We start from the raw sequence: 26,259 nt of genomic DNA on the forward strand, positions 1-26,259 counted from the left end.
AGAACAGAGATGGCTGTAGGCTGAAATGTTTAAAGAAGAGTTAAATGTATTAAAGAATGTCAGAAGAGACAAAATTTGATCTGGACCTCAGAATTTATTTGGAGTAAGAAGAGGAAAGAAGAGAGCAAAGGTATGGAGGTAGAAAGGAGTCAGATTTGTGCAGGAGAAATTATGTTGTCTGGCTGGTATTGATGGGGACTGAATAAGACTAGAGGGCTTTGGCAGCAGGGACTGGCATCAAGAGAGAACATGAATTTTACTGTCCAAGCTACTTTCTGGAGGCCTGCAGGAAGGATCGCTGATGGGGTCATCTCTTTAAGTGGATCTTTTGTTCTTAAGTTGGCCTTTTGTTGAGCCTTGCCCCCTGTTTGTAGGGGAAGAAGAAACATCGGACTCCAATATCCTCATATTTTCAGTCTTATCATTCTCTTGCTTTAGTGTGGGCAAACTGATGGTAGTGAAAGTAAGAAGGAAAATTCAAGTTTTCCAGCTCATACTGTAAATTTGGGATGTGTTTCTGCAACTTTGCTGCCTGGGAATGTATCAATCAGTCAGTCAGTTAATAAACATTTATTAATGAATCAGTCCCTGGGCTAAGTGCTAGAAAAATGTATCCCCACCCAGGTAATACTTGGGCTTTCATGTTTGTTATTCTCATGATTCTTTAAAGTTAATTCAGAGGTATGGCTCCCTGGTCTCTCCCCTTCCTAACCCTCCTTAGCAATAAGGAAGAGCCTGCAGAGTTTCACTGAAGGGCAGGTGCAAAACTGCTTGATCTGCTTTAAGCATTGGCCCAGTAAGTATTAATCATAGGTTATTCCATCCTGATGTGTCAGGGCAGGGACAGGCAAAATTGCTGGAGTAAAAGACTCTGTTGGGGGGTGGGAGTGGGCAGGGCAGTGCTGAGAGGCACACTGGAGAGTCAGCAGGTCAAAAGTTACAGGCCATAATGGAAACAGTCCAGGCAGAAGGTGAAAGATTACATTAAGATAAATACAGAAGGAAAATCAAAGGGGAAAGAGGACTTTATTTCTCTTACATAGTAGTAGCCAACATCAATATTTCACAGCTGTGTGACAGGCACTGGGAGAGCGTTGTGTGTTTGAAGACGAAGTACTATAACTTCAAAGTAACTTTAAAGATGAGCTTTGGTCCCCTCAACATTTACAAACAACTTTCTTGGGAAGCCTTTGACCCAGTAATCCTGAATGGATGAAAACAGTCACCGATTCAGCCATTGAGCTTTCCTAAACAGTGACTGACGTGGGACATGATAACTATGACAGAGGGATGATGGTGGGAGAAAGGTCTGTATTTTGGGTGGTCTGAAGGGCCTTAAATAAGAAGAACAAGATGATATTTAGCCAAGGAAAATTTAGGCTGGACATTGGGGAAGGTTTTCCCTCATGATCTGTTAGCCTTAAATACACCACCACTCTCTCCCTCCCCCTTGTTGCCTTCACTCAACCTAGGAAATACGAAAGTCTCCCGTCCAAATCAATGTAATAAACTTAAACTCAGAAAATCTTCTGCAAATATACAGCCAGGAACTACCCTAATAATGGACAAAATGGTCCCATCACTACCTTTGAAACATCTTATTTATTTATCAGGAAAGAGAGAGATTTGTGGGAAAATATCTTTCTCTTTCCTTCAAACCACTCAGATGGTTTGGTAATAATTTGAATTAACAGATGGTTTGACAGTGAAGTCATCTGCAAGCATAGGAACAGAGGAGTTATGGAGGATAAAGACCATATTTACTCAGTCTTTTGGGTTGTTAGAGGACTTTGAGGCTTTGAGACTGCCCTGAGAAAGAAGAGTTTTTATCCTGAAATCTAAATCCTATCATCAGTTCAGTCCAAGGGACAAGCCAGAGCAAATGGGAAGCTAAAAGTTTTCTTTGGACATATTTGGGAATAGGATTTCAATCAGGCCAGACTCAGAGGATCTCAGAAGAAGACAGAAGGTGCATATATACCAAGGAGATGGACTTAGTATTTAGGCCATTTAAGGAATTTCCTCCGAGTCCAGACTTTTCCTCATTAGAGCAGCAGAAAAACCCTTGTCTTTATTTCCTTTCCTTTGAAAATAGTAGACAATCCAGCTCAACCCAACAAACATTTATGAAGCATGTACTGTGTGTAGGCCATTGTTCTAGAGCTGTGGGATATGGACCAAGAATAGGAAAATCAGCTATTTCATTAAGGGAGGTTATTTCCCTGTGGTTAATATGTTATAATTTGCCCTCAGATCTCTGTTAATGAGCCCCAGGATGATCAGCAGCCTGATGCAGAGTTTGAGGACTAACTAGCAGACTTCTTCACTGATGAATGGAGTAGAGTTTCCATATTTCTGGGATTCATTTTTTGGGATTATATCAATCATCAATAAAGACCATAAGTATGTCCTGACTTTGGACTCTTAGAGGGCCAAATAACATAGTTAGATTTATAGATTATATAGCTAAAGGAACCATAGAATCTCCAACAGCCTTCTCATTTTATAGATAAATAGTTGAAACTCAGGCAGGGAAAGTCAATTGTCCAAAGTCATACAACTTGTTAATGGAAATGAACTAGAATTCAAGTTTTTTCTTCTGGTGCTCTTTAAATAATGTAAATCATATTGATTCAGTTAATTCCTACTCTTGTTATCTAACTATGTCCCTCCTCTTTCTTAGAGGTGATGGTAGGTGACTTTACTCTCACCTTTTATTTGAAGCATTGACTTTTGGAGAGAGAATGCCACTAAAGCACAGTGATGTGGCAGACAATAGAAAATGTATAAAACCCAATCACATGACAGAGTTACTGGGTCACAACAGCATTTTCCCATTTCTCCAGAGAGTTTAGAACCTTTTTTTTTTTTTTGGGGGGGGGAAGAGAAATAAATGCCCCAAATTGCTTTTTTGAGCACCTGCATTATTTCTAGGTCTTACCATATTCCAAATGCAGAAAGAAAATGCCCACGCTAGGAGAGGTAAGGCACTAAAGTCCCATGTAAGGCCTTGTCTACAAATAGTATGTTGGAAAGAACTAGGTAGGAATTAGGGGTCTTAGTTTCTACGTTCTAGCTTCTGTGTTCTGGCTCAATCACTATTTAAAAAGAGAGATGTGTTTGCTACTCTAGTTATTAGTAGATTTATAATCTTATTTGTGTTACAATTTTAGAAGGCTCTGTGAAATATTGGTTATCATAAAGGATGTAGCAGGGGTTTTTTTTCCTGCTAATTAATTCATTGGGTTCACTTATCCATTTGCACAGGATACTTATCAGTTTGCTTATCATGTAAGCCAAACCTGTAGTGTGACACTGATACTCCTCTATATTAGAGAGAGATTGTCTTTGCCTGGAGCTCAGGGTGGCTCTAAGCAAAGAGCTTGTTTATCTTTCATCCTTTGATGCAAGCAGAGACCAGAGGGTTAGATTTATCCCTTATTATAGGCAGAGGCCAAGGAAGTGAATTTTCTCATTCCTACTCCATTTCATGTGCTTCCAGTGCCAAGATCCATGTTCCTGGGAATTAAAAATGAAAGAAGTAAACCCATAGCTACAAGGCAATTAATGTAATTTTCTTTGTTCAGATTGAAAGTAATGATTGACCCAACCACAAGACTTGGTTTTCTTTACTTTTTATTGCTTCTAAAAAAAAGCCTCCTCTCTTTATTTTGATCTGTTGTAAATAGTAGTATAAATCTGTGCTTCCAGCAAATAGTTCAGACAGGTCCCCGTTTCCTTTTTAGAATTTAATTCAATAAGCATTTTTTCAGTACTCATTTATTCATGCACATATTCATTCATTCAACAAATATTTATTGAACATCTGACATCTTTGAACCCTTTTAAAGGCATGATGAGAGATACAAAGCAGAAGACCCATTTGCTGCCCTTGTGGAGTTTACATTTGAGATGGGGAAATTGAGCATACAGTCATACAGCTAAGTGACCCACCAGTTAAGGCAAGTCAAATCAACAAGCATTTACTGAGCTGCTCTGTGCCAGGTACTGTGCTAGGTTCTTAGGATATAGTATATGATTTAATAATTTTTATAATAGGTAGCATTTATTTGGCACTTTAATATTTGCAAAGCACTTTGCATATGTTATCTCCTGGATCCTTCTAACAAAGCTATGAGCCGAGTGCTATTATTATTTTTATGTTATAGATGAGGAAACTGAGACTGAAAGAGGTTATGTGATTTTTAAAAGGTGATTCAAACTTAGGCCTTTCTTGATCCAAGTCTACTTCTTTAGCTGCATTCCATAAATTTAGTCCCTGAAGCTCATTCAGAGGTTAAAAGTTAGAATGTGAGATAAGAATTGAATACTGGACTTAGAATATCTGAGCTAGAAAAAAAAAGAATTACACGACCTTAAAACATAGACCAGAGAATGTTAGAGTTGCAGTGAAGAGATTAGAAATCATTTATTCTTAAATGATTTTTTAAATTTTACATATAATGTAACAGAGGAAAGTTCCCTTGAAATCTTGTAAAAGGATTTCCTTCTGTAATCTTTTCTCCATTCCTCTGTCCCTCTTCATAAGATTTATTTAGTGTTGCCTCCCTTGATTTTCAGACTTTAGCTTCAGTTTTTATTTTGCTCTTGTACTCCTATAGAACTTTTGCTATACATTAAATTGCTGGAAATTGAGTCTCCCAGCACTAAATATTTCTCTAAATCCTTAACTTTTCCTATGGCAATCACTATTTGACATTTAATAGTATATTCTCAATTCTTAAATTCTTACAATGCAGAATGCAGATGGCTTTATTTAGGGAGATTAGAAGGGAAAAGCAGTCTTATAATTGAAAAAAAAATTAAAAGTAATCTTTTTAAACTTTCAACCCCAAATCTAATATTGAAAATGAGTCTAGAAACAATTTTCATCTTTGAGTCCAGAGAAATCAGTTCTTGCCTCACCATTTAATATCTCTAGGGCCTTTTTTTCCTCCTTAATATGGGGAAGTATAAATTATAACAAATCCTCTTTAATAACTGGAAAAAAAACTGAAGCTTCTAAAGGTTACACCCTGTGATCATAGACTTGGAGAGAATAAAATTCCAACTACAATTCAGGACTTGACTAGAACTTCTGAACTTTATGTTTTTCATTTTATTAGGTGCTAGACTTGCAGGATAATTCTAACACTCCTATCAGCATTGTTCTTAGTGATTATTTTAAGTTTTCATTGAGGTCAGTGCTTGTCTTCCAAGTAGACTTTACAGCCCTGGGAACTTATAAAAGCTTCTTTATTTCAATCTCTAGAGTTTTAAAGGATCTTAAAATGTTTATTAAGCTTCCTCTGTATTCAGATAATTCTACATTAATTTTGCTTCCCAATTTCTTCCAATTTCCTTTATTTTTCCAGCTACAGGCAGCTTGCAAAATGAGCTCAGTATGGTAGTCTGAATCATGATTAATGCTTCACGCCTCCTCCTCTTAAACTGCTTCTATTTTCTTTCTGCCTCCCTTTTTTTTTCTCTTGCATATCTGGCAAGGCTCTTGTTCTCTTTAACTCCTTCCAACAGATTCAACTTCTAATTTTTAGTTTTATTTTTCATTGCTGAGGAATATGTGTTGTTCTGTGCTTGGGTATTAAATGACTTATGAGATCCTTTCTAACTCAGATTATGTTCCTTAAAGAAATATGCAGTCATGAAATGTTTAACACTCCACTAGCCAGGATTGTGATCTGAATAAAACAAAAATGCAAGAAAGGAGTCAGGAGTTCTAATGCCCTAACCATGGGCAAATCACTTAACTTCCCTCAGCTTAAGTTTCCTCCTCTGTAAAATGGGGAAGTGGAAGGGAGAATGGGTAATGGACTAGATGGTTTCTGAGGCCAGATTTTTTTCAACACTATAATCTATAAGATACGTACCAAAGACATAAAAGATAATTGGAGCATGCAGAATAAAACAAGCTATATTAGGAAGAATAATAGCATTTGTATTTAATAAGGGTTGACAAACTACAACCAGAGGGCCAAATAGATCACCCTCCCAGGGTGCTAAGGGCAGTTTTTGAAATCACAGCCTTCCTGTGGTAATGTGCCAATCCTTGGTGTATGCCCTGAATTAAGCATGTATTCTTATTATTTAGCATTTAAACAAATGTAAGGCTTCCCTACTTTGAATATTGTGGGTTTTGGTAAACATGTCCAAGTTGAAATGGCTCACCCTTTTAGCTTTGTGTCTCTAAAGTTGACCCTATTAAGTGAGCCTGTTCATTAGGACAATTGCTTCTTTACATAAGCATGCTATAAGTGTCTTTTTTTCTTATCATGTTTGTTGAAATTTTCTGTAGATATTTATTCCAAATAAACCAGAAGACTCTTCCAGTTGCTAAGTTCTGGGCCCTCAGTTGGACTTTGAACTGGACCCAGAATTGAATGTGAGGAAAATGGGCTGAATCATATTTGGAAATTTATGTAGCCCTTTCAGTACTCTTAAGCTGTTTCCTAATACAAAAAGTCATCTTTTTTGAACACTAAAATTCGTCCAGTGATATCATATATCTTATAAAATATGGAGCCTTTTAATCTCCAAAAAAGAAACAAACTGGTGGATAATCCAGTGGACATTGAAGGTATTCATGGTATTCTATGGCATATTTGCATGTTTGCAACCATGAAATTGTACACAAGAAATATCATAAAGGCATCATCATGAAAAGAAGGGATAGGGATAGAAAATGAGTTAGTGATGTAGTGAACATAAGGGAGATAGTGATGCTATGAAAGAAAACAGACCAAAAAACTCTTAATAAAAATAAAGTTTTAAAAGCATGCTTCAATCTGTATTCAGATACCTTCAGATCTTTGGGGACGGATAGCATTTTTCATCATTTAAGTCCTTAAGAATGATCATGGATCACTTTATTGCTGAGAATAGCCAAGTTCACAGTTGATTGTCTATGTTGTTGTTAATTTTTACACAGTACATTTTACTTTGCATCAACTTATGGAAATCTTTACAGGTTTTTCTGAGAGTATCCTGTTCATCATATAAACAATCATATAGCATAATTTGTTAACCATTCCCCAACTGATAGGTATCCTTCTAATTTCTAACTCTCTTCCACCAGAAAATAGCTGCCAAATATATTTTCATACAGACAATTTCTCTCCCCCACCCCCTTAAATCTCTTTTTTGGATGCACTCCTAGTGGTAGCACTGCTAGGTCAAAGGTATGCACTGTTTTATAATTTTTTTGGCACAGTTCTAAATTCCTTTAAAGAATGGTTGAATTGGGACAGCTAGATGGCTCAGTGGATAGAGAACTGGTCCTGAAGTTAGGAGGACCTGAGTTCAAATCCAGCCTCAGACACTTAATAGTTACTAGCTGTGTGACCTTGGACAAGTCATTTAATCTCAGTTACTTCAGGGGGGGAAAATGGTTGAATCATTTCACAGCTCCACTGACAGTACATTAATGTCTCAATTACCCCATATTCATGGCTACAAATTACTTTGATTACCTCATCTGAAAACTATTCACATCTTGATTATTTATCAATTGGGGAATAGTTCCTATTTTTACAAATTTGACTCAGTTCTCTATTTATTTGAGAAATGAGGCCTTGGTCAGAGAACACTTGCCTCAAAATTTTTTTTCAGTTATGATTGCTAACTATATTTCTTTCCATTCTATTCCCTAATTCAACTTTTTTCCTTCCTTTCATCCTGTCACTTCTCAAAAATGTTTTGTTTTTGACAATCCCTTCCCCTAGTCTGCTCTTCCTTCTCTCACCACCTCTCTTCCTCTTAGATCCCCTTCCCCTGCTACATTCTAGTAGTATAAGATCATTCCTATACTTCCCCCACTTTCCCTTCCACTGTAATAACTTTTTCTTTGCTCGTCTATATTTGTAAAGAGGTTTGTGGAATGGAGAAGTCATATGGGTAATCAAATTAATTTTCATTTTCTGATCCATTCTATCTACTAATATAGCTGAAGAGTTTTTCTTCCTATTGGCCATAGAATAAGATTTAGATTTGAAAGGGATTAAGACTCTTAGACCACTTAGCTTTTTTTCTACTTCTCTTTTATTACTGTAGTGCTTTCAGCAAATCCTGGCATACTGTGTTCTACTTCATTTGAGAGAGCCACATGTGTTTTTTGCCTCTGAAAGGACAGATTAAATACAATGGTATTTTGCATCTTATCTTATAAAATATCAGCAAGTCCTTATAATTTAAAAAAGGAGTGTAGCAATTAGAGAAAACAAAAAAAATGATACAATTAATACAAAAGTCCTCAGGCACTATGTAATCACTGAAAAACTAAAGATAAATGTCTAGTAATTAAATATAATTGATACTTAAGTGAATGTACACTGAAAATTGATTTTAGATGTTTGAAATGTGGTCATAATTATTTTAGTTAGCAGTGCTGGGCCTGATCCAGCAAATGCTGAGTTCAAATCTTGCCTTAGTTACTTATTGATCCTGGGCAAGTCACTTAACCTCAGGTTCTTCAGCAGTAAAACAGGGATAAAATTGTTTTGAAGACCAAATAAAGTAATATTTGTAAGGTTCTTTGTCAACTTTAAAGCAATATGTAAATGCTATCATCATCATCATTATTGTTATTATTTATGACTGCTAACCCTAAACCTCTTCCTGAATTTGGTGAATTCTCTTCTAAGTTTGTATGTTACAATGCTGTCTGATGCAGAGTTGAAAGAGAGCCACTAATCTTCATACATTTTGCTTTTTAAATTCCTTATTTTATCTTGATTACTATGAGCAATTATTATATATTTAATTTTTAAATTTAATATTCACTTGGACACCAAATGTGTAAATATGTAATTTTACTTATGACTATTTTATATAAAATTATTTTATATCTAAGAAAGCACACTTCCCCTGCTCTCCTACTGAATACTTTTCTATACCAAAGAGTCCCTTTGTAACTGTTTTCCAGGTTCCTTTAGAAATGATCCTTTCTGTTGGCTTCCACCTTATGTAGCTAGTTGCTTACAACAGTTTGAGATGTGGGAACCAATTTTTCTCTATCTCTCAGTTTTCCTGTTCAGCATTAGGAGTTAACAGATAGTCAGTTCTGCAACAAGACAAGTTAAGACAATTTTTTTTCAGGGTACTTTACAGATCTGAGTAACTAGTTGGCTCAGCGCATATAGTGCCTGGCCTGAGACAGAAATATTTATCTTTTTGAATTCGAATCCAGCCTTAGAAACTTAAAGTTTCTGTGTGTGTGTGTGTGTGACTCTGAGCCAATAACTAAAACCTGTTTGCCTCAATTTCTTCATTTGTAAAAGAGCTAGAGAAGAAAATGTCAAACCATTCTAGTATCTTTGTCAAGAAAAGTACAAAAGAGGTCATGAAGAGTCAGACATGATGGAAACAAATGAACAACAACTTTACCGATCTAAAATTGAAGTTATATTTTATATTACAGGAAAAAAATTAGAATTATAATTTTTATTGGAGTTAAAGTTCATAAAAGTCAAGCCAATTATAAAGCCATCTTATGTGTTCCTTTTTTATGCTATTAGGACTGTAATATTAAAGCCAAGCCCAAGGGCTTTGTAAGAAACTGGAACTTCTTCACTCCAGAAAGTTCTTAGAAACAGGAGAGTTACTAGTGTGTGGGATGGGTGCTAGACCCCCTTCCCCAAATTAACTAATCAGAGACATCTTCAGGTACAAAGAGAATGCATTTATTTAGTCCCTGCAGGAGGAGGCCCAGACACACACCTGAGAGACAGCTCAGCTCCCAACATGTGCGCCTGATCTGATAAACTGGAAGCAGAACACCCAGTTAAATAGCAAAAGACCCAAGCCTTTTCATTGAATAGACTAAAAGGAAGTAACCATCATGACCAATGGTCACCAATGTTGTCTGCTTCCTGTGGCTCACTCCTGTCACTGCCTCTCACTGACCTAGGGTTTTGGCCTTTAGAGACCTCTAGACCTAGAGATCATGGGATTTCCTGTAACTTGGGCCCAAGGCCTGATCTTCCAGCCCTGAGAATAGGGATCATGGGACTTGGGCCTCCTTTCAGAAACATTTTGAGTCTTCACTTGTCTATCTCACTAAGAATCATCCTGAAGTCTCCTATAATTGTATAATTTGAATGTAGTTTCCTACATTATTTAAATTTTGAAGTCTTAAACTTAGACCTTTCTTAATACCATCTTTCTATATGTAATATTTTGAGAGAATCTACTAAATCTTTGATCCTATGAAACCTTCAGATGAATTTTGCTGTTGTTTCTGTCTCTTAATTCTTTGGTAGTATAATTGCATGCACTAAGTTACTTTAGATAGTATTGCCATTATATTGATGTGGCCTAGTCATGAATAACTAATATTTTCCCACTTATTTAGGCCTGTCTTTATTTCTACAAAGAATGTTTTATTGTTGAAGTCAGTGTTCCTGTATATGCATGTGTATATATGCCCTAGTGGATAGACTTCAACATAATTTATACATTCTACAATTATTTTGGATGGAATTTTTCTTTCTATCTCTTCTTGCTGAGTTTTGTTGGTCATATTCAGAAATGGAATTGATTTTTATGCATTATGATGCAGTTTTGATGAAGTTGTTATTTCAATTAATTTTTATTTTACTTTTTGGGATCCTCTAGATAAGGGGTCCTCAAACTACGGGCCGCGGGCCAGATGAGGCAGCTGAGGACAATTATCCCCCTCACCCAGGGCTATGAAGTTTCTTTATTTAAAGGTCCACAAAATAAAGTTTTTGTTTTTGCTATCAACAGTCTGAGGGACAGAGAACTGGCCCCCTATTTAAAAAGTTTGAGGACCCCTGCTCTAGATAGATCATCATGCTTATTTTTATTTCTTTTCTTTATCTTATTGCTATAACTATCATGTGGTTCTAGCACCATCTTAAGTAATAGTGTTGATAATGGATGTCCAATCTTTGCCCTTGTTCTTATTGGAAAGGCCTCCAGCCCTTTTCCATTATATATAATGTTGACACTTGATGTTAGATAAAATTTACTGTATTAATCACATATATATTTCCAAATACATCATTCTTTCTTACATTGTAGATGTGTGTGTGTTATGTATACATATATATGTATGTATACATATATATTTTTTTGCTGAGTATCAGTTACGTTTTTATTTTTTTCTGAATTTTCCATATATACCTTTTTATGTAAAACAGTAACATATTATATTCATATGCCACAAATTGTTTAGCCATTAGCTCTTCTATCCAACAGGAATTACTTTTCTATATTACCTTTGCAAATTTATTGGATATGGGGAAACCCCAGAGTATTTTGATAATTTTAGTTACTTAGAATGTTCTTTCTTCTGTTTAATTCTTTGCAATTTTATTTTGAGAACCATTTGTTTCTATTGGGAAATGGTTCTTGGTATTTAGTATAAATATTTGTGTTAATTTATTTTTTAAGCCTTTGATATGACAAAGATTATTTCCCCTAATTAGTCATTTCCCCTCTAGTTCTAGGTGCTCTGATTTCCTTTGTGCCAAAAGCCTTATAAATTCGTGAATCCAAAATTATCTATTTTTTGTTATGTTTTCCTTATTTGATTAATAATTCTTCCACTAGCCATAATTATGAGACATCTCCACCCATTTTGTGAGTGACTCTTGATAGTTTACTTATAGTGTTGAGAATAGTAATCAGCTAGTAAACTAAGGAGATAAATCTCTTACAAGGGTTATAAGTGGCCTGAGGCTGCTTTATTCTTTCAAACAATATACTTATTTCTTTTTTGAAGAGGTTAGCTTTAAATTTAAGAGAGAAGACTCAGAATTATTAAGGAGACTTACCATGAAACTCTTAGCTCCTCCTTTAACCTTCTAGAGTAGCTCTAGATCATTTCTCAAAAATGACATAGGGCCAATCTCTTCTAACCACATTTTCTCTGCATTTATTATCTGTAACTCTAGACCTGAAATTGTGTTCTTGAGATTGCATGGCATGTTTTTTAAATTTTGTTCTGACTCACACCAGAAATAGATCTTAGTTCTGATCACACAGGAAATTTAGCATAAAGCTACTTTCTTCTTTACTATAGCTCAGCCCTAAGGACCAGAAGCAGGTCTAAAATGCTTCTTTGTCTAATGGTCCTGAGATGTACTGGAGTCATTGTTAAGTTTTCACTTTCTTGTTCTATTGGTTTATTTGTCTGTTGATTGTCTAGACCTAAGAATGTATCTGTAATGCATATTAAACTTTTAAATATGTGTGTATATGTGTGTTGTTTTTTTTAAACCTACCAGCACATACTTGACCAGCTCTAACTCTTGAGTGGCCACAGCTGCTCCCACAGAAGTTTGTCCATGCTTGCATGACATATACCTTCCTCTAAAATCTTCTCAACTAGCCTGGCTTTGTAGACTAGAAATGATTCTTAGTTCTTGTCATAAGAGACTGCAAATAAACTTTATTCTCTTCTACTGCAGTTGAGCTTTAAAGATGAGGAATTGACCTTAGATGTTTCCATATCATATAGGAGATTTTATATAAATCTACTTCCCTCTCTGCTGCAGTTTTTACACTGTTATGGTATTAGAAGCTGAAGGGACCTTAGAGGTCTTCTAGATCAACATTCCTGATTTCTAGATAACTGTGGCCCAGAAAGCTTGCAGATGATACAGTGGAAAGAGCAATGAATGTGGAGTTAGGAACTGGTTTTAAATGACTTTGGGCAAGTCATTTCTCTTCTTATCTGTTTAGTGAGAGGGTTGGATTAGATGGCCTTTGAATTGTCTGATTTTGTGATTAGAACTATGGGCCTAACTGATTTGTCTAAAGTCATCTTTGCAGTAAATGGCAGAGACAGGATTTGAACCCAGGTCCTCTGATTTTATATACAGCAGTCTATATTATATGCCAATTCTTAGCCACCTCAGAATCTTTTTGAGGCAGTTTGCATGAAGTTGCTATCTCATTTCCCACCAAAATATCTTTTTCTCTTCCTTCCTTTGTCTTGAAGTCTAGTAGCTGGGTCTCTGAGCTTTCTTGTGAAGCTGTTTTCTGTCACTAGTCTGGTCCTCAAGTCAAGGAGTAGATCTCAGTGTTGAAACATGAAAGAGATTTTGAATAATGTAATTCTCTTTTTTTGCACCAAAAATATTTTCCTTTTATTTTATCCTTGGGCTCAAAGAGGTTTCTAACGAAACTAATTTCTCATCTTTCCAGTCCAGATTTAAAGACTAAGACTGCATTTAAAATTTTTTTTTTTAGATAACTCCTTGTCAGTCATTTTAGATAATTTTAAATTATTCATGTTTTAGATAACTTTTAAGTTATTTTTAGATAACTCTAAATCATTCAACTTAATTCAACAAACTTTTTTTTTTTTTAATAACAGATACTACAGGAAGCTACAATCCTCCTCTCTTATAGCTTAACCTTAAAGGTCAGGATTGGATGTCTTAGGTGTGAAAGAAGGTGATTTAAGAGATTCTGAATAAAATTCTCTTTTTCCACCAAAATGAATGATTTTTTCATTGCTTCTTCCTCTTTCTTCTTGAAGCTGTGTCCTTGACATGTTATATGAAACTATTCACTTCTTTGCCACCAATTTGTTTCCCTTCTTTTTATCTTTTCTTCCTTATCCTGAAGTTTCATTTTAGAGATTTTCCATGAAGCTATTCTCTCTTTCTCTAGTCCAGCCTTGAAGACCAAGGGTTAGAAGTTCTTAGTGAAGCTCATTTGGGAAGTTTTATATAAAACTAATTTCTCCTTTTCCACTCAGATAGATTTTCTGGAGATCTCTTACAGAGCTGAAATTTTTAATTTTTATCAAGGAGAATGTGCATAATTATCTTCACCCTCCCTGATTTCCCATCTCTCCAAGAAGCATTAAACTGTGGAATCTCAGTTCTTCATATCTAGCCTTTAGGAGTATAGGTGGATATATTAAATAAAATTGTAGGATTTATTTTACAAGTTATTCTATCTCCTATTCTTATACAACTCAAATTCGAAAATATATTTTCATTTTAATGTAGGGGCTTCTTCTCTTCTTCCTTTTTCACTGTCACTGAGGATTTTGCACTTTTGGATGGGCTAATGGTGGAGGGTATGGGTTCCTTTGACAATGGGTGAGCCTATGGCTGGATTGGGGATCCTTGATGTGGGCAGACCATGGTGGGAAGGGGCCACCATGTGTGGAGAGAAATGACTGGAAACCAAAAATTGGACATTGAAGCATTCATGGCAAGGGCTGGATATGGGTGCCAGAAGCCACTGGGAGAGATGGAGTACATTGGTTGTCCTATGGGATGAGCCAGCCCAGTGGATAAACTAAAAATTAGCTTCTCCCTTCCTCCTCCTCCCACCCCCAAAACAACAATTATTATTCTTACATGCAGCACATAATAAGTTCCAACAGGATACTAACACTAGGAAGTCAGGAACTGATTCATTTTTGTCTTCATGATTTCACTGCCTAGCCCTGTGCCTTATATGTATTTATTGAATTAAATGTGCAATTCAAGAACATATTCAGGCAATGGTATTCATAGTAAGATTTTTAACATATATGGTTGTGACTATATTTTTTCAGTCACAATTTGTAAGTCAGTAATTCACTGGAGAAAGAAATGCCAAACTCCTACTACATCTTTTCCAAGAAAATCCCACAGATAGTATTGATATGCTATGGTCCATGTGGTCACTCCGCATCAGACATGACAGAACAAGTTCACTTTCACTAAATTACTTCAAAATAGCATTAGAATGAAAATTTTTAAAAATTTACACAGAAAAAAAATCAAATGCTTGTCATAACAATAGTGTTAAATACGGATTTCAAATCATTTCTGACCTTCCTTTCTCCCATCTTTCTCTACCTTCTCCTCTAGGTCTAGAATCAGGAAGAACTTTAAAATTTCTGTTATAGTAGTTGTGTGATCCTGGGCAGGTCACTTAACCTTTGCCTGACTCAATTGTGAAATGGGGTTAATAATAACACCTCCCAGGGTTATTGTGAAGATCAAATGAAATAAAATATGTAAAGTATTTAGTACAATGGCAGAAACATTTTAGGTATCCTGCCCTGTCCTTTCTTTTCCTCCTTTCCTCTTCCTTTTTTCCTCCTTTGCTCTTCCTCTTCCCCTTTCATTTAGCCTTGTCATGAAGATATCTAAGTGCCCTTTGGTGAAACTGGCAGCATGTACTTAGTGCTTGTAAAGTCTACACCTTGATTCCGGTACATTATTATAATGTTACACATCCTCTTTTTTGAAAGGAACATGAGCTCCGTCAGCTTCTTTGCCAAAGTTAACCCTCAGGTCACCATTTTCAGCCCATGATTCATGAATGGACTCCCTACGCACTATATGAAGCATACTTTAGTACAATTAAACCTACCACACTATCTGATCACTCTGATGAGGACTTGAGGATATCATCAGGCTATCTTGTGAGAAGACTCTCCTTTATGACTGTCAAAGCTTAATCGTTCTCTAGCCATCTGAGTTGCACAAATAACAGGTTTTCCAAACCAGTTATAATAGCTTCGAATCATTTTCTAAATGAAGGTGAACTTTTCCCTGCAGGGAATTTATTACTAAGTTTCCCCTGAGCCATCATATTGCTATCACTGGCTTCTGGGATCTCATCAAGTACTTGGAAAGGGTTGTGGTCCTCAGTCTTGCTAATTGATGTTCTTGATGATTTTCCTCACTCTCCCATCACCTTTCTGCATGAACAGGCATAAGCCGCCTTTGATATCCTGAGAAACAGTAGGCAAGTCTCTAGATCACCCAGGAAAGTTCACAACTCTGCTTGCTGTCCAGAGTGCCACAATTTTTCACTTTGGTCACAAGGAAAGCATTACCTTTCTCCTTCACATGTACATTGTGAAGAAGAACTTCACACCTTGTCAATATTTTCATAGTCTGTCCACAGAATTTTGTCATCACATATCTCTATGTGGGAATCATCTAAGATGATTCTCAATGTTGCCCTTCTTCAGCTCTACCTTTGAAGACTCTAGTTCTGTTTTCATTTTTTGTTGACCTGTAGCAACAGGATAGAGTTAGGAAATAAAGCTCCCTCTGGCTGTTTACATGTTTCTGATGAACTTTGCATAATGTCCTCATGACTTTTATGGAGCCGTTCAGATGAATTACTATTCATTTTAGCTTTAATAATCTCTTTTAACATTGAGAGACTGGGCTAATTATTCAGATGATGCCAGTGGCCCTGGTAAACTCTTGAGTTGCTGTCTAAATCACAAGATATATACTATAGCAACATACAGCTATTGGTTCTGGATAAAAGCAGTGTCTACTCTACTGGGTGATTTCAAAGGAGAAGAATAAAAAATTCCCTATTATTTCCTATCTCCTCAACACTCACTAAATTTTTTTGACTGTTCAGCACTATTATCACAGATCGTATTTGCATGGTTCTTTGAAGTTTTCAGAGCATTTTGTACACATTATTTTATTTGTTTCTCACAATAACCTTTGTGAAGTACATTTATTTTCCTCCTTTTTAGCAGATGGAGAAACTAAGGGTGAAAAAGGCTAGATTTGGCTAAAAAAAGATGATTTGGCTAGTCACAAACTAGTAAAAATCTAAGGTGGAGCCCAAAACCAAATCTTCCTGACTGTAATAAAGACACACCAACCACTACTTCTATATATTAAAGATTGTACCACTAGTCAAGTCAAGAAACATTTGTTAAACATATATTGTATGCCAAGCACTGTGCATAGTAGCATTGGGAATACAAAAAAAGGCCAAAAGAAAGCCCCTTACCCCTAAAAGCTCACAATTTAATGGGGGAGACAGCATGCAAACAACTGTATACAAAGAATATATATACTTATGGGAAAAATAGGTTTCAGTAGTAATTGCATTTATCTACATATCTGCTGCACACTCAGTCAATTACATGGAATGTAACTCATAGTTGTTTTAATTTGTATTTTTCTTGATGTTAATAATTTAGAGCTTGTTTTTATGTATATAGTTTGCAATTCTGATTTTTAAAAACTTTTGAAATCCCATAGACATCTCATTATTCCATATGCTCAAAACAAAACTCCTTATCTTTCCCTTAAAACCTCCCTTCCTACAAAATTTTGTATTTTTGTTGAGGGCACCACAATTTTTCCCATCTCCCAGGTTCACAATGTTAGTTAGTTTTGATTCTTCAGTCTCCTTTATTCAATATGTCTAATCAGTTGCATCCTCCTGTTTTTACCTCTTTTGCATCTGTGACCTACTCATGCAACCATTATCTTAGTTGAAGACCCCATAATTTTTTGCCTAGATTCCTAATTAGTTTCTCTGATTCAAAGCTCTTGCCACTCTACTACAACATCTTTTGCATCCTTAACAACAGAAATATCATATGCACAAACCATAGGCTCTAGCATTCCCAAATGTTGTGGAACCAAATTAAAATACAATTGGAAAATATTTTATTACAAATATATTTTCTTATATATATTTTCTCTAGAAATAAAAATATTTTCCAAGGGAAATAGCAATAATACTACTAGTCATTTTATATATGTAAAAAATATGAATGTTCTGGATTATAAGGGGCTAATTTCTAAGGCTGGAAACATGACCTTTTCTACCCATTTGCAAATTTATTGGTAAATTTTTTTCTTTTTTTTTTAATGTATGGCTTTCTAAGTCAATTAGTGGTCCCCATTTCTAACTGACTTTCACAAATGTCCCCTATAAATGGCTGCCAGAATGATTTTCCTTAATTTTAGGTCTGACCATGTAAACTCCCTCCTTATTCAACAACCTCCAATGCCCCCCTGTTGCTCCTAAAAGATACATTCTTCTGTTTGATTTTTAAAGCCTTTTGAAATCTAGCCCTAACCTATCTTTTTGCAGTTTCATTACTTACTTTCCTGTACTCTGTGGTCCAGCCAATCTCTTTTTCTTGCTATTCTTCTCTATCTTTTCCCATTTCTTTTCCTTTATAGTGGCCGTTCCCAATACTTAGAATACACTGTTTTCTTGGCTTCAAAGTAAGCTTACTTCCTTCAAGACTCACCTCTTGAACACCTTCAAAATTATTTTCCTTAAAGGTGATTGACTGAGACTTTGAGGAAAATTATTTTGATTGCTTTATCAATTGAGGAATAGCTTTTAGTATTATATATTTGTAGTGATTCCCTCTATATTTGAGTGTTGCAGAGTCGCTTCTATAGATTATAAGTTAAAGAGATATTCTATGAAGAAACTAGTAGTCATTTTGTGAAAGAAATATATTATGTACACAGCTGAAATACACTAATATAGTTTTCCAAAATGTAATTTTTGAGGGTTCCTTTAGCAGAGTGACACTTAAATTGTTTTCAAATGATCAATTGGACATATATACCTATTCTTTTCTGGTGGACTGTCATCTTTATCTCATATCAATATTTCATAATATATTTCCTTAATTCTTTCAGAATCCATTGTATATTTATGCCCTACTACTGTCACTGCTTCCTCTCCAGCCATGTTTCATGAGGTATCTGCCTGAGACATGATAGAATCAACTCCTCAAACTTTTGTGCCATTTTTCTCTTTAAGGATGTTTATTTCTTTATAGTTTTCTATTCCCAAATTATACAGATACCCCTATTAAAATTTACTCTTTTGCCAATTTATGTTAGAAAGATTATATATATGCTACCATAGAACTGAAGCCTTTCCAAGAGTCAAATGTGTTTCTTGTCTCTTCCCTAACCAACCATTAATATACTCTTTAAACTCTCTAACAATCTTTAAATATGCACATCTAAGCTGTTCCCACCATAACTCTCTGGGGAATTATATTTTGAGGATTGGAGCTGATATAACTGTTCTGTTGGTGTTGATGCCTCTTTCTTAGACAGATAATAATTTTCTTAAACTTTCATAATCATAAGATTGCTAAATGTCAATGAAAAAGGAAGTTTCAGAAAAAGAATCCTCTTAGGTTTTCCTAGGACAGTTCTGTAATCACTAATCATCAACAAGACTAAACTTGCAGTTATTTTTTTCAAAGCTGAAAATTCTGTAGAAAAATATTTATAATTTTCTTTTTTTTCCTTGAAAGTATTAGGTGGGAAAAGGTATCAAAGATACAGAGTTCACATAGAAAATACTCCAAGAATGTTCAAGAGTAAAGGGAACCTATGAAGACTAATAAAGGACCTTTCCTCACTAAAAACCTATTCTCATATTCTATGTATTTTCATCCTCTTTCCCCTCATATTTATGAAGTCTCTTCCAGTGAATATTGATATGTTAATAACCAGTTTAGAGGTAAATCATTACACCTGTCTTTCTTTTTATGCAAGAAACTCTTCTCATGTAAATGAAATATTTTCAAAATGGAATATTGAAGATTATGTTAGTATAATGGGATTTTAAAATCTTTAAATGATTTATTGAATGCAAGATAATTTTTTTCTTGGCAGGCTGTGAAGTCCTTGGTTTTTTTTTTTTATTTTGCTTTTGGTGGGCTATGTTATGTTATGTTTATATTCTTTTCACACTGAAGTACCATGTCATATTTTCATGAGCTTCCTCAGGAAGGTAGTCAGTCAAAATGATCTCTTAGTGGTTCAGTTCTTTCTTAGAAATTGTGATGCAGTAGGAAATCTCAAGATCAAAGTTCAAATCCCAAATCTGCCATTGACTGTCTCTGTGATCTTGGGAAAGGCACTTATCTAGGCTCAGTTCTCTCATTTTGATGAATGGATGGGAATAGGTCATCTCTAAGGTCAGTTCCAGATTTGTGAGCTCACTTCTCCATTATTATCTTGGAATAAAAAAAAAAACACAAAGATTTTCACCTCCAATTCCTTATATAACTTTTCCTTAGTCATCATCATCATCATAATAAGTAATATCTAAATGGCCTTAAGGTTTACAAAGAACATTTTATTCATGTTTCATTTGATTCTCACAGCCTCTCTGTGAGCAGAGTACGATGGGATTCATTATTATCCCCATTTTACTGATGAGGAAACAGGTGCAGAGAGGTTATGACTTGCTTATGATCATACAGGCAATGTTCAAAATGATATTTGAACAAAGATCTTTTGTAACTCCAAGCTTAGTGTTCTTTCCATCTATTATATCATGTTCTAGTTTTATTTACTTGTTTGTTTACTTTTTGTGACTTAAATTTAGTAATAATAAACCTTTAAAAATCTATGAAGTTGCTTTTCTGAATACCTTTTGACATTTATTTTTGCTTTCTATGCATAACTGAAATTACTGAAGCATTTGATTTTTTTTTATTTGTCCTAGAAATTCCACTACTGAGTCACACTCCCCAAGCAGGTCATTGACAAAAACCAAAGCCCCACATACACCAAAATATTTATCGTTACATGTTTTTGAAGTACAGAAAACATTGGAAGCAAAGTGAACCCCATTGATTGAGGACTGACTAAACAAAATATAGCTCATGGATGTAATGGGATATCACTGGGCTGTAAGAAATGATGAACATCATGCAGAGAAGCAGGGCAAGACTTAGATGAAGTGAAGAAGGTAGAGCTAGGAAAACAATGTACACAGATAGCAATAGTGTATACTGAAAGAACAATTACCACAAAACATCTGAAAATTTATGTTATGAACTTTAAAAGAAAAAAGTAGTTCCATAGAAGAATTATGACCATCCCTACTTCTTTGAAAGGAGGGCAGTTCACAGATGTGGAATGTTATATATAAAGTCAGGTTTTTAGAATGTATTAATTGACTTTACTGATTTTTTTTTTCCTTCTTTTTTGAAAAATAAAATTGTTATTAAGGGATGACCCTCTGGTAAGGAGAAAAATACAGAGGGAAATCTGGGTGGTACAAAAACAAAAGAGATCAATAAAATCTATTAAAATATACTTTTTGGTGATATCTTTTGTCTTTTTAGCAGTCACTCCTAAAAAAAGACCATCCTTGTTACTGAAACATTCTAAGCAATCTAAAAGGCTTGGAGAAAATTTCTGAGGGAAAATTGATTATGGACTGCTACAGTTCCAAGGCATTTTAGGGACCTGCTAGTTCAATTTCCTTACTTCACAGACCAGGAATCAAGGGCCCATTGACGTGAAATAACTTACCCAAAGTCACTTAGGAAGCACAACTAGAACCTGGATCTTCTGACTTCTTTTGGTCCAGTGCCATATGCTGCCTCTCTAAATAGAATGATTTCAAAAGTAAAAAGAATAGTTTCCTGAATTTGAAACAACAAAATTCCTCACTAATACTAATTGCTTAAAAGAGAATTTAAAAACTGTATTTTTTGGAATTTGATGAGATTTTTCTTAACTCACTTTTTTTTTCTGGTTTCTTTCACTTTTAGTATTCATTTATCTGATTTTCGAGTTACAAAATTGGAGTCACTCTCATGGTTCCCCATCCTCTTCTTCCCCCTAGACTCTGTGTCTTCCTCAAAATATTTACATATCAGCTTCCTGAAAATCACCCTCCCAACTCTTTTCACTCTGACAGGAATAAGTGGTCCTCTCTCATTCTTTTCTCTCATGATGTGTATTATTTTCTGAAAGCCCATTATAACCTAAAAGTCATACTGGTATATGTTTAAAGAAATAGAATAATTAGAATAATTCCTCCTCTCTTTTTTTAGGGGGTAAAAATAAATGAGGAAAGATGGAAAGTTCTCTTACATTTCTTAGCATATTTCATAAAGTAGATTTGATGGAATTGCCCTCAGACAGTTTCAATTAAATGTTCTATCTTTTAATTTTAAAAATTTCTGAAAATAAATACTCCTGCATTATTTTGTTTATAAGAGGATTGGGGGGACAGTTTCATATTTTAATTTCATAGTTTGCTTACATTTTTTTCCTCTGTTCTAAGGTTAATACTGTCATTTTTATTCACAACTAGCCTGGTAAATTATTGAAAAAATGTAATAAGCTAAAAGAGTAAAAGCTTAACTGAATTGCTCATAAAGGTTAGACTTTCTCAGTATTTTTTAAAGATAATAAATATGACTTATTTAGTCTTTTGATTTTTTTTTTGCTAGTTTCTTTCTCTTCTCCCCATTCTTTCTGCCCCATTCCCCATTTCCCTGAGTGCCTTAACTTTTCTTAGTTTTTATGTTTGATCTGGCTCACTTAGTACTGATGTGTTTGAGGTATAGCATCAAATGATGAGACTGAGAAGAGCAATAAACACCAAATGTTGGGGTTTGGCACCAAATGTTGGGGGTACAGTTATGTGAAGAATTCACAATGGCCTTTTTCTGGCAAAAAAGTATTTTTATTTAAGAGAAGAGGTTATAGACAAAATGAAGAGATAAAATGGGCACTAGGAGTGGTTATATGAAATAGGATTAGGAGAGCATATAGTTAGCAAGGAAAGGGGTTTTAACAATTAATGATGGAAAAATCATGAGGCATGGGGGAGGGGATGAGAAGGAAGATACCAGCAGGTAAAACGCCATGGCAGGCTAACCCAAAAGGGATTCCATAAAGATGGAGTGGGCCCCAGACAGATTTATGGGGGAAATTTAACCTCAAGGGGTTGACATAATTAAAATTTTTCACTGGATACAGCAAAGCGAGGTGTATCCAAGACCTCTGGAGAGGGTAGGACTAAGAGACTGAACTGATCCCATCAGTGTCCTTCCTTACTTGCCCCAAGCAATAACCTTGTCAATATTTCAGATTTTCTCTACCAACCCTACCTAGTTACTCAGGACCTCACCAGTACTTAATACTCACATTCCCAAAATATCTTTCCTGCCTTCCTTCCCCATTTTCTTGAGGTGATAATAGATAAAAGAAGATGGAAGCCAATTTGTAGGTATTATTCTATTTTCTACCCAACACCCTCTTCTTTGTTTCCATGTTTGAATTAATCAGGAAACATTTTTTTTCCCCCTCAAACCCTTTAATTAAGAAATACTGTTGAAGGGTTTCAGGAAATCTTGAGGAAAGATGGAAAGATGTCAAATGCTTTAGCAAGTTTCAAGGAATGGACTTTTTATATTAATTTTAATTAAATCATTTATCTTTCTTTTTTACAAACCCCCCAAATAATTCTATATCTACTTTTTTTTTGGTGGGAGGGAACAATTTTTATTTTATATTTATCCAATTTGGCCTCATTATTATGCTATATTTTGAAGCATATTTCCCCCAAAGAGCTTTAGATAATATGTCTGAGAAAAAAATATTTTGACTCATTGCTTTTCTCATAAAAGAATACAAAATTAAAGAGATCTGTCTTAGAGATATTTTTCAGATACAAGATTCATATAAAATTATATAATTCTGTACAATTTTGTTAACATTTGATTTTTTCGTTCCTTTTTAATTTCTTAAACTTTGAGAGCCTGTTTTTCTTAATATTCATCTTTTGTTTTTTTCTACTTTATTTGTTTTCCTGAGGTGACCAGTATTACAAAAGATTAATAAGTTTGGACTAAACCCGAAGCATTTTCTACCCCACCCTTTGTTCTAATTGAAATTGATGACTCTTACTATCTTATTACTTTCTCTCAAAGAAACATTATAAATTATTTTCTAAAGCTTATTAAATAATGTTGTCCCAAAATTGTAATAGAGATATTTATTTTTATAAGTGGAAATCTTAAGTAAAGATGAGAAGTATTAAAATTCCTTTATTCTTTAATACTTCAAGAATTTATGATTTTATCAATATGAATACTACTTCTATCATCATAGATCACAGCCTTTCCATGAGTATTGGTCACTGACTGTGGATAAAAACTGTCATCATGTGGTCAGTCATTTGGTGGTCTTTGTAATAACAACAATTACTAGCATTATAAATGCTAGCACCAAATATTTACAAAGAACTTTACAAAGATTTACATAGATTAACTCACTTTATCCTTATAAAAACTATGGGAGATATGCTTTTATTATATCCCCCTTTTACTGATGAGGAAACTGAGGCACAGAGATACTAAAGACCTATTAGAAATTCTTATTTTGGCTTTTTTATTTAATGAATATATGACCTTGGGTAAAAGTCATTTGACCCACTGCAATGTACTTTTCCTCATTTTTAAAATGAGTGAGTTGGTAGAGGTAATTTCTTCAAGTCAGGCCCAACTCTAATTCCATGTTCCTGTGAAAAATTCCTGTGGGGGAAAAAACAAACCCTTCTCTTGGTATAGAGCAGACCTTCTTCTCCCAGTTTTCCTCCCAGAGTGTTCTCTAAGTAGATTTTTGTTTCTGAATGAAAGAGATAAAATAGTCCCCAAACTAGCAGGAAATAGTTCTAAAATCAAGTTTAGATATCTTAATATCTAGGAATCTTGGAAAATAAAAACTTGCCTATAAAGTCTTAACAAGATTGCTTTACCATTGCTTTGGAATTGTTAGCATTGTTGGTGTACAATGAATAAATTCCTTATACATAGAACTTATAAATAGTACCTCAGTCTTTTAATATGCTATACAAATACTTTATTCATGGAAAATATAAAAATAAACTTCATTTTAACTTATCTGAATTATCACAAATATAGAATTCAAGAATTCAAAATGAATTGTACTTAAGGAATGAATAAAAAATGTTTTCTTTCTCTTCCCTCTCTTCTTCTTCCCTCTTTTCCTCCCTCCCTCTTTCTCCTTTCCTCCCTCTCTTTCTCCCTCCCTCCCTCCTTTTCTCCCTCCCTTCCTTCCTTCCTTCCTTCCTTCCTTCCTTCCTTCCTTCCTTCCTTCCTTCCTTCCTTCCTTCCTTCCTTCCTTCCTTTCTTTCTTCCTTCCTTTCCTTCCCTTCCTTCCTTCTCTTCCTTCCTTCCTTTCCTTTTCTTCCTTCCCTTCCCTTCCCTTCCTTCCCTCCCTTCCTTTCCTTCCTCCCTCCCTTCCTTCCTTCCTCTCTTGTTCCCTCCCTCCCCCATTCCTTCCTCCTTCCCTTCCTTCTTTTCTTTCTCTCTCCTTCCCTTTCTTCCTCTCTCCCTCCATCCTTTACTCTCTCACTTCCTACATCCTTCTTTTCTCCCTCCTTCCCTCCCTCCTTCCCTTTCTTTCTCCCTCTTTCCTTCCTGAATATGCTCAGTTCCTTTAACTGGAACCCAGATCAGAATACATCAGTACTTTATGAGGTCTTACAAGGGCAGAGAGTACCAGGACTGTCACTTCCCTGTTTCTGGAAGCTGTCTTTCTGATGTACTCCAAAATTACATTACCTTTTTTGGTTGCCACATCATGTTGACACATATTAAACTTGTAGTCCTCCAAAATCCCTAGATCTTTCCTCAAAAAAAAAAAAAAAAACCAGCAGCCTAGTAATGCCTCTCCCCAATAATATACAGTGATGTTTTAATCCCATGCGCTCCTTTGCACACTTTTGAGTTTGTCCTCTGCCCCAGTGAATAAGGAGTCAGGAAATGACATTGATTTAGATGCAATCTATGGCCTAGGACCCTTTAACCTTTGCTTTTGAGAGCTGATCCAAGAGAATTATTTCCTTATTTGTCTTTTCTACTCCAATCCAAAGAGTTTACTACAGGAATATCTTCAAATGTACTCATGTCTAGATTTTCACAAATGTGAGTAACTATATCCTAAGACTCCACATAAGCATTCAGTATAACAAATGAAATATGACTAGAGGAGCTTTTTCATTCCACACAAAATACAGCAATCATAAACAATACATAGAAGGCCATAAGCAGGTCCATAAAATAAAAGGCCCGCATAGTAGTTCTTGGATGGAAATGAACTCGAGTTACCACAAGGATAATTTCCAGACTTTTCAATTAAACCTCAGTTTTTGCCAAGGGATCACTATCATTTTTCCCTAAGATTTGTAGTATCCCTTGTGGTTTGAATTCTCTATAGAAGGGAGCCTTGAATTAAAATCATTAGATATACAACACCATTGAACCATTGCTATCTGCAAAACAGATATGACAAAGTCCAGATCTCTTCCTTCTCTTTGTTGTGGCTTTAACCATCACTACTCCTGTGCCATGAGGCAATTCCATTTGTTTTTCAAGAGGCTCACTGATTAGGAAACTTTTTTTTCTTTATTGAAGGTACGATCCATGAACTCACATGTCAGAATCAGATTCATATCTAATTTGGGATTCAATTTTGGGATTCAAATTTGGAACTACTCTTGAGACAACCACCAAAGCTAATGTTGCCCAAGAGATTTCCCTTCTTTGCTAGATTTTAGGATCTTGCTGTCTAGAAATTTCCCTTCTCTACATTGGAGATCAGGGTTTGGGAACATTGTCCATGGATCCCCCTTCCAGCCCAACAATCAAGCATCTTCCTTGGGCTTCTTCAGAAA

General features: G+C 35.1%; 1 protein-coding gene across 2 annotated transcripts in view; it reads left to right on the forward strand.

Moving 5' to 3' along the window:
* Positions 1-26,259, forward strand: part of ZNF831 (zinc finger protein 831) — an 87,864-nt gene that overhangs the window by 57,907 nt on the left and 3,698 nt on the right. The window lies entirely within an intron of this gene.

This window comes from Sarcophilus harrisii, chromosome 2 (assembly GCF_902635505.1).
Source record: "Sarcophilus harrisii chromosome 2, mSarHar1.11, whole genome shotgun sequence".
Classification (NCBI taxonomy): domain Eukaryota; kingdom Metazoa; phylum Chordata; class Mammalia; order Dasyuromorphia; family Dasyuridae; genus Sarcophilus; species Sarcophilus harrisii.